We start from the raw sequence: 12,500 nt of genomic DNA, 5'->3' as shown, positions 1-12,500 counted from the left end.
TGTGTGTGTGTGTGTGTGTGTGTGTGTGTGTGTGTGTGTGTGTGTGTGTGTGTGTGTGTGTGTGTGTGTGTGTGTGTGTGTGTGTGTGTGTGTGTGTGTGTGTGTGTGTGTGTACCTCTCGCCTCTCAACCGTCAATCAACAGGTGTACAGATTCCTGAGCCTATCGGGCTCTATCATATCTACACTTGAAACTGTGTATGGAGTCAGCCTCCACTACATCACCCCCTAATGCATTCCATTTGTCAACCACTCTGACATTAAAAAAGTTCTTTCTGATGTCTCTGTGGCTCATTTGGGCACTCAGTTTCCACCTGTGTCCCCTTGTGCGTGTTCCCCTTGTGTTAAATAGGCTGTCTTTATCTACCCTATCAATTCCCTTCAGAATCTTGAATGTGGTGATCATGTCCCCCCTAACTCTTCTGTCTTCCAGCGAAGTGAGGTTTAATTCCCGTAGTCTCTCCTCGTAGCTCATACCTCTCAGCTCGGGTACTAGTCTGGTGGCAAACCTTTGAACCTTTTCCAGTTTAGTCTTATCCTTGACTAGATATGGACTCCATGCTGGGGCTGCATACTCCAGGATTGGCCTGACATATGTGGTATACAAAGTTCTGAATGATTCTTTACACAAGTTTCTGAATGCCGTTCGTATGTTGGCCAGCCTGGCATATGCCGCTGATGTTATCCGCGTGATATGTGCTGCAGGAGACAGGTCTGGCGTGATATCAACTGTTACGAACCCGGATCCAGCGTCCGAGCACGGAGCAGTGACGACCGCGCCATCTGTGGGTCAGCTCCCGAAACCCCCACCAAATGGACGACGACACCTGGTGAGGACAAAGGTGTACTGGCCACAAGGGCCAGTTTCCAGTCCGGTTCAGCTCACAACACCGCCGCTGCTGACCTCTGGTGAGGTGGTGCTCAGACACCAGCGCCATCTATGGTGTGGATAGGTGGGCGTTTGTGTCTGAGTCTGTAAGTGAGGTGCCTTAGTGTGTCCCAGTTATTGATGACGTGTCTGCTTACAGAGTCGACCTGGGACTGCTGTGATGGAAGTTGAGTCAGTCTACCCAAGGCAGCTGTCTCCATACCTTGTGCTTTGCTGCAGCAGCTGTGAAGTCGTCCCCCGGAAGAACACTGTGGTGTTACCCTGCCAGTGGAGTGGCAGTAGAAGGATTACCCGGGAGCGACTGCTGGAGACGATTATCCACTGGGGTACTGAGGACAGGAGAGTGATTGGTGGTATCACACGAGGCTCCTGTCTAGGGCGTTACCCTATTATCGTTCGTGGAGTGGCCTGACCAGCGTTGCGGGTCCGGAACCTGCCAGCAGACTTGCTGGATTTGTGGTTGACGGCCTCCAAGGCGGTGCCCCCAGTGGACCTGTGTTTTGGCTGACCTATGGCCAGGGTAGGCTCAGCTTCCCAGAGGATTCGTTGTGAGGCCACGAAGAAGCACCGAGGATTTAGCACCGAGAGCCTGTGTCCAGAGTCTTCAACAGAAGACAATTGTGTATTTCCCCTGTACAGTGTTAATACCCCTCCCCCTGTGCACTCTTTTATATATTATTTATTTGGTGATGGGAATAATTATAGTCTTAAGTTCTTAACTTTCTTTCCCTACCCCCTTTAAGTTACTTGAGTCACGGATCACATCCCTTGAAAGCCACTACTGGCTTGGGGTCGGATACAACTTCCTCTAACAACATCAGAGTAAGGACCCCGTTGCGTCCCGAGAGGGCCGTAACATAATTGGCATCCCCAGCGGGATCCGTCCCCTTGTTAAGTATGTTTGACTGGGGTGGTGAAGTGGCGTAATCCCTGTATATAAATCCCCCTGTGTGACGATTGTGACGTTATACGTCCTGTGCGGTGCTCAAGAGTGACTAAGTGCAATATTGTGCAGTGCGCTGCTCGCTGTGACTAAGCGATTAAGTGCAATATTGTGTAGTGCGGTGCTCGTCGTGATTAAATGCAATATTATAGAGCGAAGTGTTCGCTGTGATTCAGTGCAATATTGTAGAGCGAAGTGTTCGCTGTGATTCAGTGCAATATTGGGTAGTGCGGTGCCCGAAGTAATTACGTGCAATATTGGCAAGTGAGGCGCCAGGTGCGATAAAGTGCAATATTGGCGTAGAACAGTGCTCGGTGCGTTAAGTGCTAACGTGTAAGCGGTGTGTTAAGTGCTAGTTAAGTGTTCCATCTGTGACAATGGCAGAAAAAGCTACCATCGATGATCTGGACGATGTTCAGGCTTTTCTGAACAGAGAGGACTGTCTTGCCAGATTAAAGTATCTGAGCAAACCAGAGCTTGTACTAGTGAGCGCCTACCTGGAGATAAAGATCCGTGCCAGTGATTCCCGTGTGGAGATCTTGTCTAAGGTTCACCGGCACTTGAAGGCAGAAGAGAAACAGGAAGGCGAGGCTCCTAGTACAAAGGAAGGTGAGGAAATAGCTTCCACGGAAAAGGAAGATAAGGGCAGTGACATTGACAGTGATGCAGGTGAGCTTAATATTAGCTTTCTTACTGTCAAAATGCGAGCCCTAGAAATAAATCGTGAAATAGAATGGAAGAAATTAGAAATGGAACGAGAGACAAGATAAAGAATTAGAGATGAGACGTTTTTAGAATTAGAAGAAAGGAAAGCAGAAAGAGAAAGAGAAGAGAAACGAGAAAGAGAAGAACGAGAAAGAGAAGAGAAACGAGAAAGAGAAAGAGAAGAAAGAGAAAGAGAAGAGAAACGAGAGAGAGAAGAACGAGAAAGAGAAGAGAAACGAGAGAGAGAAGAACGAGAAAGAGAAAGAGAAGAACGAGACAGGCAAGAACGACGAGACAGAGAGGAAAGAGAGAGACAACATGAACTAGAAGTATTGCGATTAGGCGGTGGTCGGAGGCCGACAACGGACACCAGCGGTTTCGATCCGGTAAGAAACATCAAAATGGTCCCCAAATTCAATGAGAGGGAAGTTTCGAAGTTCTTTGCAGCCTTCGAGAAAGTCGCTGCCTCTTCGGAGTGGCCAAGGGAGAATTGGGCCATCATGATACAGTCAGTCTTGACTGGGAAGGCCCAAATCGCCTACTCTACGTTATCCCTTGACGACTCCGGCGATTACGACAAGGTGAAGAAGGTTGTGCTCATAGCGTACCAATTGGTACCTGAGGCTTACAGGCAAAAGTTCCGAAACCTGAAGAAGACCTCAGAGCACACTTTCACCGAATTCACCACCATCAGGGAGCGACTTTTTCAGGAGTGGTGTGCCTCTCGGAAGGTGGAGACCAAAGAAGACCTCGAGCAGCTTATACTGCTAGAGGACTTCAAGGATTGTTTGTCTGGAGACCTGAAGACGTACTTAGAGGAACAGCAGGTAGAGACCTTGAGTGCGGCAGCCACCATGGCTGAGGAATACATCCTGACGCATAGGCCTTCTGCTAAGTACGTCCCAAGGCATTACCAACGCCGATTTGAGAAACCTCATGACGAAGAAGAGACCCCCGTCCCACGAAGCGCTAAGAAGACGCCCCCAAATAGCCCTCGAAGAACAAGTCCTAGCAGTCCGAAACACCGGAGCCCGAGGAGGAATATGGTGTGCTGGACTTGTGGGCAGAAAGGGCATGTAGCTGCTATGTGCCGAGGCAGAAGAGGTAGCGGCGCACGTAGGGAGGTGATGATGATGAGCTGTGTAACATCACCAGCAGGAAACCAGTCTACGACGACGCATGAAGGATCAAGATTGTTTTCCCCTCACACTTCAGGCGGGTATGTATAGAGTGATCATACTGGTAGATCAGTTGTAGTGCTCAGAGATAGTGGAGCAGCCCAGTCCCTGATCGTGAAGAGCTCGTTACCCGAGGGAGTAAGTGTGGTTGGGAGACCAAAGGTTGTCCTGGTTGGGTTTCCAAGGACGTGGTACATCGCCCCCTTAGTGCCAGTACATCTCAACTCGCCTTACTTCAGTGGCACATGTGCGTTAGCAGTAGTCGATACCCTCCCTGTGGCTGGGATTGACGTGGTACTAGCCAACGACTTGGTGACAGATTGGAGCATCAATCTTCCCAAGGTCGTGGACGAGTCAGCCGAAACAGCAAGGTCGGAGGTGACAACAGGCAATGGTAATGTCCAGGTAAAGACAGACCCGGATTCAAACAGGTTTAATTTGTCCTCTCACCCGCAGATCGACAGTGTTCTAGCAGTGTCTCCTGATTTTTCTCTCGACAAGGAACATGAGGTTACGATGGCAGAAGTACCTGAGCAGGGAGAGAGGCCTTGTGTGCAGGCACCCACGGATACCAACGAGTCTGGAGCGAAGGAGGAGGTGTACTTGCGGTATGGCAAGGTACAGTATTCATGGAACTGGCCAGAGATTCCCCAGACGTCAGAGGTATGTGAGGTGTGTTCAAAAGGTCTAGTGCCCTCTTCGGTCCAAACCAGGCTAATGGATGTAGCCGGCTATGGACATTACAGGCTCAGGAAGCTTATCCCTCAGGTGACCCAATGTTTCTTAGTGATATTTTGTTTGATTCTCGTGTGTGTTCTCAGTAAGGATCAGAGGACGACCCGAAGGATGATGGCTCCCTTGAACATCGTGAAGAGATCCCAGGGATTAGAGACGTGCACTGTGAGTGTTGCAGTCGACGAAGGAGCCTGGAAGGTGATAGTAGATACAGGAGGTACGACAGATGATAAAATGAGTGACTGTTTCCGGCAGGTTGACACCCCCCGCGTGATTGCTGAGCCTCAATGCAGCGTTATGCGGAACGTTGGTCGACCTGAAGGTGGCAGAGCGAATGCCATCTGCGACGTACGAACAGCTCTGTTGGGACTAGGTGTGGACCTAGTAGAGGAATATGCTGTAAGTACTGTTTTATCCGCTATCGCTGTCACTCTAAATTATCAGACCCCTGTATTCCAGGTTCCTGTCTCCCTGAAGGACCATCGGACCGGTACCAGAAATGCCGTCTGTGATCAACCATCATCGGTGCCACGACACAGGGAAGTGTCGAGTCGCCCCAGATCGTGTCTACACCGATCCTTACTCGAGAGGTGTGAGATTATGCTCCGGATTAACATCTCGGTGGAGGTGTGGAGAAGTACATCAGGCAGGTCATTGCCTTACATCTGCAAGGTCCCTTTGTGCCAGGGTTTTTCCTTAGTACAGTTCTGTGGACGAGACAGCCTCGCCGTGCCAGTTTACAGTATAAGTAAGTCCATTTGGAGTTGTGTCGCCGTACTAATTTGGTTTGTGTTTCTTTTATAGAACCCCAAACCAAATTCTTTTTGGTGGGGAGGTGTTACGAACCCGGATCCAGCGTCCGAGCACGGAGCAGTGACGACCGTGCCATCTGTGGGTCAGCTCCCGAAACCCCCACCAAATGGACGATGACACCTGGTGAGGACAAAGGTGTACTGGCCACAAGGGCCAGTTTCCAGTCCGGTTCAGCTCACAACACCGCCGCTGCTGACCTCTGGTGAGGTGGTGCTCAGACACCAGCGCCATCTATGGAGTGGATAGGTGGGCGTTTGTGTCTGAGTCTGTAAGTGAGGTGCCTTAGTGTGTCCCAGTTATTGATGACGTGTCTGCTTACAGAGTCGACCTGGGACTGCTGTGATGGAAGTTGAGTCAGTCTACCCAAGGCAGCCGTCTCCATACCTTGTGCTTTGCTGCAGCAGCTGTGAAGTCGTCCCCCGGAAGAACACTGTGGTGTTACCCTGCCAGCGGAGTGGCAGTAGAAGGATTACCCGGGAGCGACTGCTGGAGACGATTATCCACTGGGGTACTGAGGACAGGAGAGTGATTGGTGGTATCACACGAGGCTCCTGTCTAGGGCGTTACCCTATTATCGTTCGTGGAGTGGCCTGACCAGCGTTGCGGGTCCGGAACCTGCCAGCAGACCTGCTGGATTTGTGGTTGACGGCCTCCACGGCGGTGCCCCCAGTGGACCTGTGTTTTGGCTGACCTGTGGCCAGGGTAGGCTCAGCTTCCCAGAGGATTCGTTGTGAGGCCACGAAGAAGCACCGAGGATTTAGCACCGAGAGCCTGTGTCCAGAGTCTTCAACTGAAGACAATTGTGTATTTCCCCTGTACAGTGTTAATACCCCTCCCCCTGTGTACTCTTTTATATATTATTTATTTGGTGATGGGAACAATTATAGTCTTAAGTTCTTAACTTTCTTTCCCTACCCCCTTTAAGTTACTTGCGTCACGGATCACATCCCTTGAAAGCCACTACTGGCTTGGGGTCGGATACAACTTCCTCTAACAACATCAGAGTAAGGACCCCGTTGCGTCCCGAGAGGGCCATAACATCAACCCCCAAGTCTTTTTCTTTCTCTGACTCCTGAAGAATTTCCTCTCCCATATGATACCTTGTATCTGGCCTCCTGCTCCCTACACCTATCTTCATTAAATTACATTTGGTTGGGTTAAACTCTAACAACCATTTGTTCGACCATTCCTTCAGCTTGTCTAGGACTTCTTGAAGCCTCAAAAAGTCCTCTTCTGTTTTAATCTTTCTCATAATTTTAGCATCGTCCGCAAACATTGAGAGAAATGAATCGATATCCTCCGGGAGATCATTTACATATATCAGAAAGAAGGTAGGACCGAGTACAGAGCCCTGTGGGACTCCACTGGTAACTTCACGCCAATCGGAGGTCTCACCCCTCACCGTAACTCTCTGCTTCCTATTGCTTAGATACTCCCTTATCCACTGGAGCGTATGTGTGTGTGTATATGTGTTTGTGTTTGGTGTGTGTGTGTGTGTGTGTGTGTGTGTGTGTGTGTGTGTGTGTGTGTGTGTGTGTGTGTGTGTGTGTGTGTGTGTGTGTGTGTGTGTGTGTGTGTGTGTGTTTGTGTGTGTGTGTGTGTGTGTGTGTGTTTGTGTGTGTGTGTGTGTGTGTGTGTGTGTGTGTGTGTGTGTGTGTGTCTGTGTGTGTGTGTGTGTGTGTGTGTGTGTGTGTGTGTGTGTGTGTGTGTGTGTGTGTGTGTGTGTGTGTGTGTGTGTGTGTGTGTGTGTGTGTGTGTGTGTGTGTGTGTGTGTGTGTGTCTGTGTCTGTGTCTGTGTGTGTGTGTGTGTGTGTGTGTGTGTGTGTGTGTGTGTGTGTGTGTGTGTGTGTGTGTGTGTGTGTGTGTGTGTGTGTGTGTGTGTGTGTGTGTGTGTCTGTGTGTCTGTGTGTCTGTGTGTCTGTGTGTCTGTGTGTGTGTGTGTAATTGAAATTGAAATTGAAATAAGTTTATTGAGGTAAAATACACACAAAGGGATGAAGTAGCTCAAGCTATTCTCACCCCGTTCAGTACAACGTGTTAGTACATACATAGACACACATCACAAACAATAAACCTGTTACCAAACATTCTGAGAGATAAACATGTACATTTCCTCCTTCACAAGTAGTATGGTATCAGACGTACACAAATACTTTTATGACCTAGTTATACGGATAATTCAACAAAATATTAGTCTTGGTGCAAAATTCTTATATCTCTCAAGAATATCATCAACCTTTCCGTTGTGACACATCCAGGCTATTTGTTCAGAAACAGTCCTTATCTCAGTGTTTCTATATACATTAATCAACGGACAATCAAGAACATAATGGGCAAGGGTGTGAGACCTTAACATACCACATAGTTTACACTTCGTGTCATTATCATGAACACCTATCCCATATTCCCAGTAATATTTGTACCCAAGCCTGAGCCGCATGTACACAGAGTCACTCCAAGCATTTCTCCTTTTACCATAAGTGAAATGGGTGTTTTGACTCACACACATGTAGTGTTGCATGGTTAGACTTCTCTCATACATTATCCCTCTCCTCTCCACTCCTGCCTGTGCCTGAATATTTCTGATTTTGCTTCTTATTTGTCTCATTGTGAATTCACATTCAATGTCAATTTGTGGTTTTGATGTGGCACGTTTGGCCAAGTCATCCGCCACCTCGTTGAGCACTATTCCAACATGAGATGGAATATGTGTGTGTGTGTGTGTGTGTGTGTGTGTGTGTGTGTGTGTGTGTGTGTGTGTGTGTGTGTGTGTGTGTGTGTGTGTGTGTGTGTGTGTGTGTGTGTGTGTGTGTGTGTCTATATATGTGCTTGTGTTTGGTGTATGTGTGTCTTTGGTGTGTGTTTGGTGAGTGTGTGTGTATATGTGTTTGTGTTTGGTGTGTGTGTGTGTGTGTACTCACCTAGTTGTACTAACCTAGTTGTGTTTGTGGGGTTGATCTCTGGCTCTTTGGTCCCGCCTCTCAACTGTCAATCAACTGGTGTACAGATTTCTGAGCCTATTGGGCTCAATCATATCTATATTTGAAACTGTGTATGGAGTCAGCCTCCTTCACAACACTACTTAATGCATTCCAATTGTTAACTACCCTGACACTGAGAAAATTCTTTTTAACGTCTCTGTGGCTCATCTGGGTACTAAGTTTCCACCTGTGTCCCCTTGTTCGTGTTCCACCCGTGCTAAAGAGTTTGTCTTTGTCCACCCTGTCAATTCCCCTGAGAATTTTGTAGATAGTTATCATGTCTCCCCTTACTCTTCTGTTTTCCAGGGTTGTGAAGTTCAGCTCCCTTAGCCTTTACACGTAACTCATTCCTCTCAGTTCCAGAACCAGTCTGGTGGCAAACCTCTGAATCTTCTTTAACATCGTCTTGTGTTTAACTAGGTATGAACACCAGGCTGGAGCTGCATACTCCAGGATTGGTCTTACAAAAGTGGTATACAGGGTCCTGACGATTCCTTACACAAGTTTCAAAGGCAGTTCTTATATTGGCCAGTCTAGCATATGCCGCTGATGATATCCTTTTGATGTGGGCCTCTGGGGACAGGTTCGGTGTGATATCGACCCTCAGATCTTTCTCTCTGTTTGACTCTTGTAAGATTTCACCTCCCAGATGGTATCTTGTGTTCAGCCTTCTGCTCCCTTCACCTAATTTCATTACTTTACACTTTCCTGAGTTGAACTTTAGCAGCCATTTTCTAGACCATTCCTCCAGTTTGTCCAGGTCGTCCTGTAGTCTCTATCTTCATCTATTTTGATTCTTCTCATAATTTTTGCATCGTCAGCAAACATTGAGAGGAATGACTCTATACCCTCTGGAAGGTCGTTTACATATACTAGAAACAGGATGGGTCCGTATACAGAGCCCTGTGGAACCTTGCTTGTGACTTCTCGCCACTCTGATGCCTCCCCCCTCACCGTTACTCGCTGTTTCCTATTGCTTAGATGCTCCATTATCCACTGGAGCACCTTAACTTTTACTCCTGCCTGCTGCTCCAACTTTTGTAATAGCCTTTTGTGAGGTACTGTGTCAAAGGCTTTCTGACAGTCCAAGAAAATGCAGTCTGCCCATCATTCTCTTTTCTGTCGAATTTGTGTTGCTTGGTCTTAGAATTCTATTAGGCCTGTGAGGCACGATTTACCATCTCTGACCCCATGCTGGTGGTGTGTTACAAAGCTGTTTCCCTCCAGATGCTCTACGAGCCTTTTCCTCACAATCTTCTCCATCATCTTGCACGGTATTCAAGTTAGGGAAACTGGCCTGTAGTTCAGTGCCTCTTGTGTGAGTATATGTGTTTGTGTTTGGTGTGTGTTTTTAGTGTGTGTGTGTGTTTTTGGTGTGTAATTACCTAAGTGTAATTACCTAAGTGAAGTTACAGGATGAGAGCTACGCTCATGGTGTCCCGTCTTCCCAGCACTCTTTGTCATATAACGCTTTGACACTACTGACGGTCTTGGCCTCCACGGCCAAGGTGTGTGTGTGTGTGTGTGTGTGTGTGTGTGTGTGTGTGTGTGTGTGTGTGTGTGTGTGTGTGTGTGTGTGTGTGTGTGTGTGTGTGTGTGTGTGTGTGTGTGTGTGTGTGTGTGTGTGTGTGTGTGTGTGTCTGTGTGTGTGTGTGTGTACTTACCTAATTGTACTTACCTAATTGTGCTTGCGGGGGTTGAGCTCTGGCTCTTTGGTCCCGCCTCTCAACCGTCAATCAACAGGTGTACAGGTTCCTGAGCCTATTGGGCTCTATCATATCTACACTTGAAACTGCGTATGGAGTCAGCCTCCACCACATCACTTCCTAATGCATTCCATTTGTCAACCACTCTGACACTAAAAAAGTTCTTTCTAATATCTCTGTGGCTCATTTGGGCACTCAGTTTCCACCTGTGTCCCCTAGTGAGTGTGCCCCTTGTGTTAAACAGCCTGTCTTTATCAACCCTGTCGATTCCCTTGAGAATCTTGAATGTGGTGATCATGTCCCCCCTAACTCTTCTGTCTTCCAACGAAGTGAGGTTTAATTCCCGTAGTCTCTCCTCGTAGCTCATACCTCTCAGCTCGGATACTAGTCTGGTGGCAAACCTTTGAACCTTTACCATTTTAGTCCTATGCTTGACTAGATATGGACTCCATGCTGGAGCCGCATACTCCAGGATTGGTCTAACATATGTGGTATATAATGTTCTGAAAGATTCCTTACACAAGTTTCTTAAGGCCGTTCTTATGTTAGCCAACCTGGCATATGCTGCTGCTGTTATCCTCTTGATATGAGCTTCAGGGGACAGGTCTGGCGTGATATCAACCCCCAGGTCTTTCTTTCTCTCTGACTCTTGAAGTATTTCATCTCCCAAATGGTACCTTGTATCTGGTCTCCTGCTTCCTACCCCTATCTTCATTACATTACATTTGCTTGGGTTAAACTCTAACAGCCATTTGTTCGACCATTCCTTCAGCTTATCCAGGTCTTCTTGAAGCCTCAAACTGTCCTCCTCTGTCTTAATCCTTCTCATAATTTTGGCGTCTTCAGCAAACATTGAGAGGAATGAGTCTATACCCTCTGGGAGATCATTTACATATATCAGAAACAGGATAGGTCCAAGTACAGAGCCCTGTGGGACTCCACTGGTGACTTCACGCCATTCTGAGGTCTCACCCCTCACTGTAACTCTCTGCTTCCTATTGTTTAGGTACTCCCTTATCCACTGGAGCGCCTTACCAGCTACTCCTGCCTGTTTCTCCAGCTTATGCATCAACCTTTTATGGGGTACTGTGTCAAAGGTTTTCCGACAGTCCAAAAAATGCAGTCCGCCCACCCTTCTCTTTCTTGTTTAATCTTTGTCACCTGATCGTAGAATTCTATCAAGCCTGTAAGGCAAGATTTACCCTCCCTGAACCCATGTTGATGGGTTGTCACGAAGTCTCTCCTCTCCAGATGTGTTACTAGGTTTTTTCTCACAATCTTCTCCATCACCTTGCATGGTATACAAGTTAAGGACACTGGCCTGTAGTTCAGTGCCTCTTGTCTGTCACCCTTCTTGTATATTGGTACTACATTAGCAGTCTTCCATATTTCTGGTAGGTCCCCCGTTTCCAGTGACCTACTATACACTATGGAGAGTGGTAAGCAAAGTGCTCCTGCACACTCTTTCAATTCCCATGGCGAAATTCCATCCGGCCCAACAGCTTTTTTCACATCCAGCTCCAATAGGTGCTTCTTGACCTCATCTCTTGTTATTTCGAACCTATCCAAGGTCACCTGGTTTGCTGCCACCTCTTCTAGCGCCGTGACATCTCCCTGTTCTATTGTAAAGACCTCCTGGAACCTTTTGTGGAGTTCTTCACACACACCTCTTTGTCATTCTCTGTGTACCTGTCTTCGCCCACCCTAAGTTTCATCACCTGTTTCTTCACTGTTGTCTTCCTCCTGATGTGACTGTGTAGTAGCTTTAGGTCGGTCTTGGCTTTATTAGCTATATCATTTTCATACCTTTTCTCAGCTGCTCTTCTCACACTGACATACTCGTTCCTGGTTCTCTGGTATCTCTCTCTACTTTCTGGTGTTCTGTTATTACGGAAGTTCCTCCATGCCCTTTTGTTCAGCTCCTTTGCTTTCATACATTACCTATTAAACCACGGATTCCTTCTTTGCTTCTCGGTTTTTTTCCTGTCGGGCTGGGACAAACCTGCTTACAGCCTCCTGACATTTTTGGGTGACATAGTCCATCATGTCTTGTACGGACTTGGTTCCGAGTTCTGTGTCCCAATGTATATCCCATAAGAATTTATTCATTTCCTCATAGTTTCCCTTTCGGTACGCCAGCCCTTTGGTTCCCAGTTCTTTTTTGGGGGTGATAATTCCCAGCTCAACCAGGTACTCAAAGCTCAATACACTATGATCACTCATTCCCAAGGGGGCTTCCAACTTAACTTCCCTTATATCCGACTCATTTAGGGTAAATATCAGATCAAGCAAGGCTGGTTCATCCCCTCCTCTCATTCTTGTCGGTCCCTTGACGTGTTGACTTAGAAAGTTTCTTGTTGCCACATCCAGCAGCTTAGCTCTCCATGTGTCTGGGCCTCCATGTGGGTCTCTGTTCCCCCAATCTATCTTCCCATGGTTAAAGTCTCCCATGATTAGAAGTCTGGATCTGTTCCTGCTAGCCACAGAAGCTGCTCTCTCTATTATATTGATGGTGGCCAAGTTGTTTCTATCATATTCCTGTCTGGGTCTTC

The sequence above is a fragment of the Procambarus clarkii genome, chromosome 20, assembly GCF_040958095.1.
Source record: "Procambarus clarkii isolate CNS0578487 chromosome 20, FALCON_Pclarkii_2.0, whole genome shotgun sequence".
Lineage (NCBI taxonomy): Eukaryota > Metazoa > Arthropoda > Malacostraca > Decapoda > Cambaridae > Procambarus > Procambarus clarkii.
The sequence above is the reverse complement of the archived record's forward strand: the minus strand, read 5'-3'. Positions refer to the sequence as shown.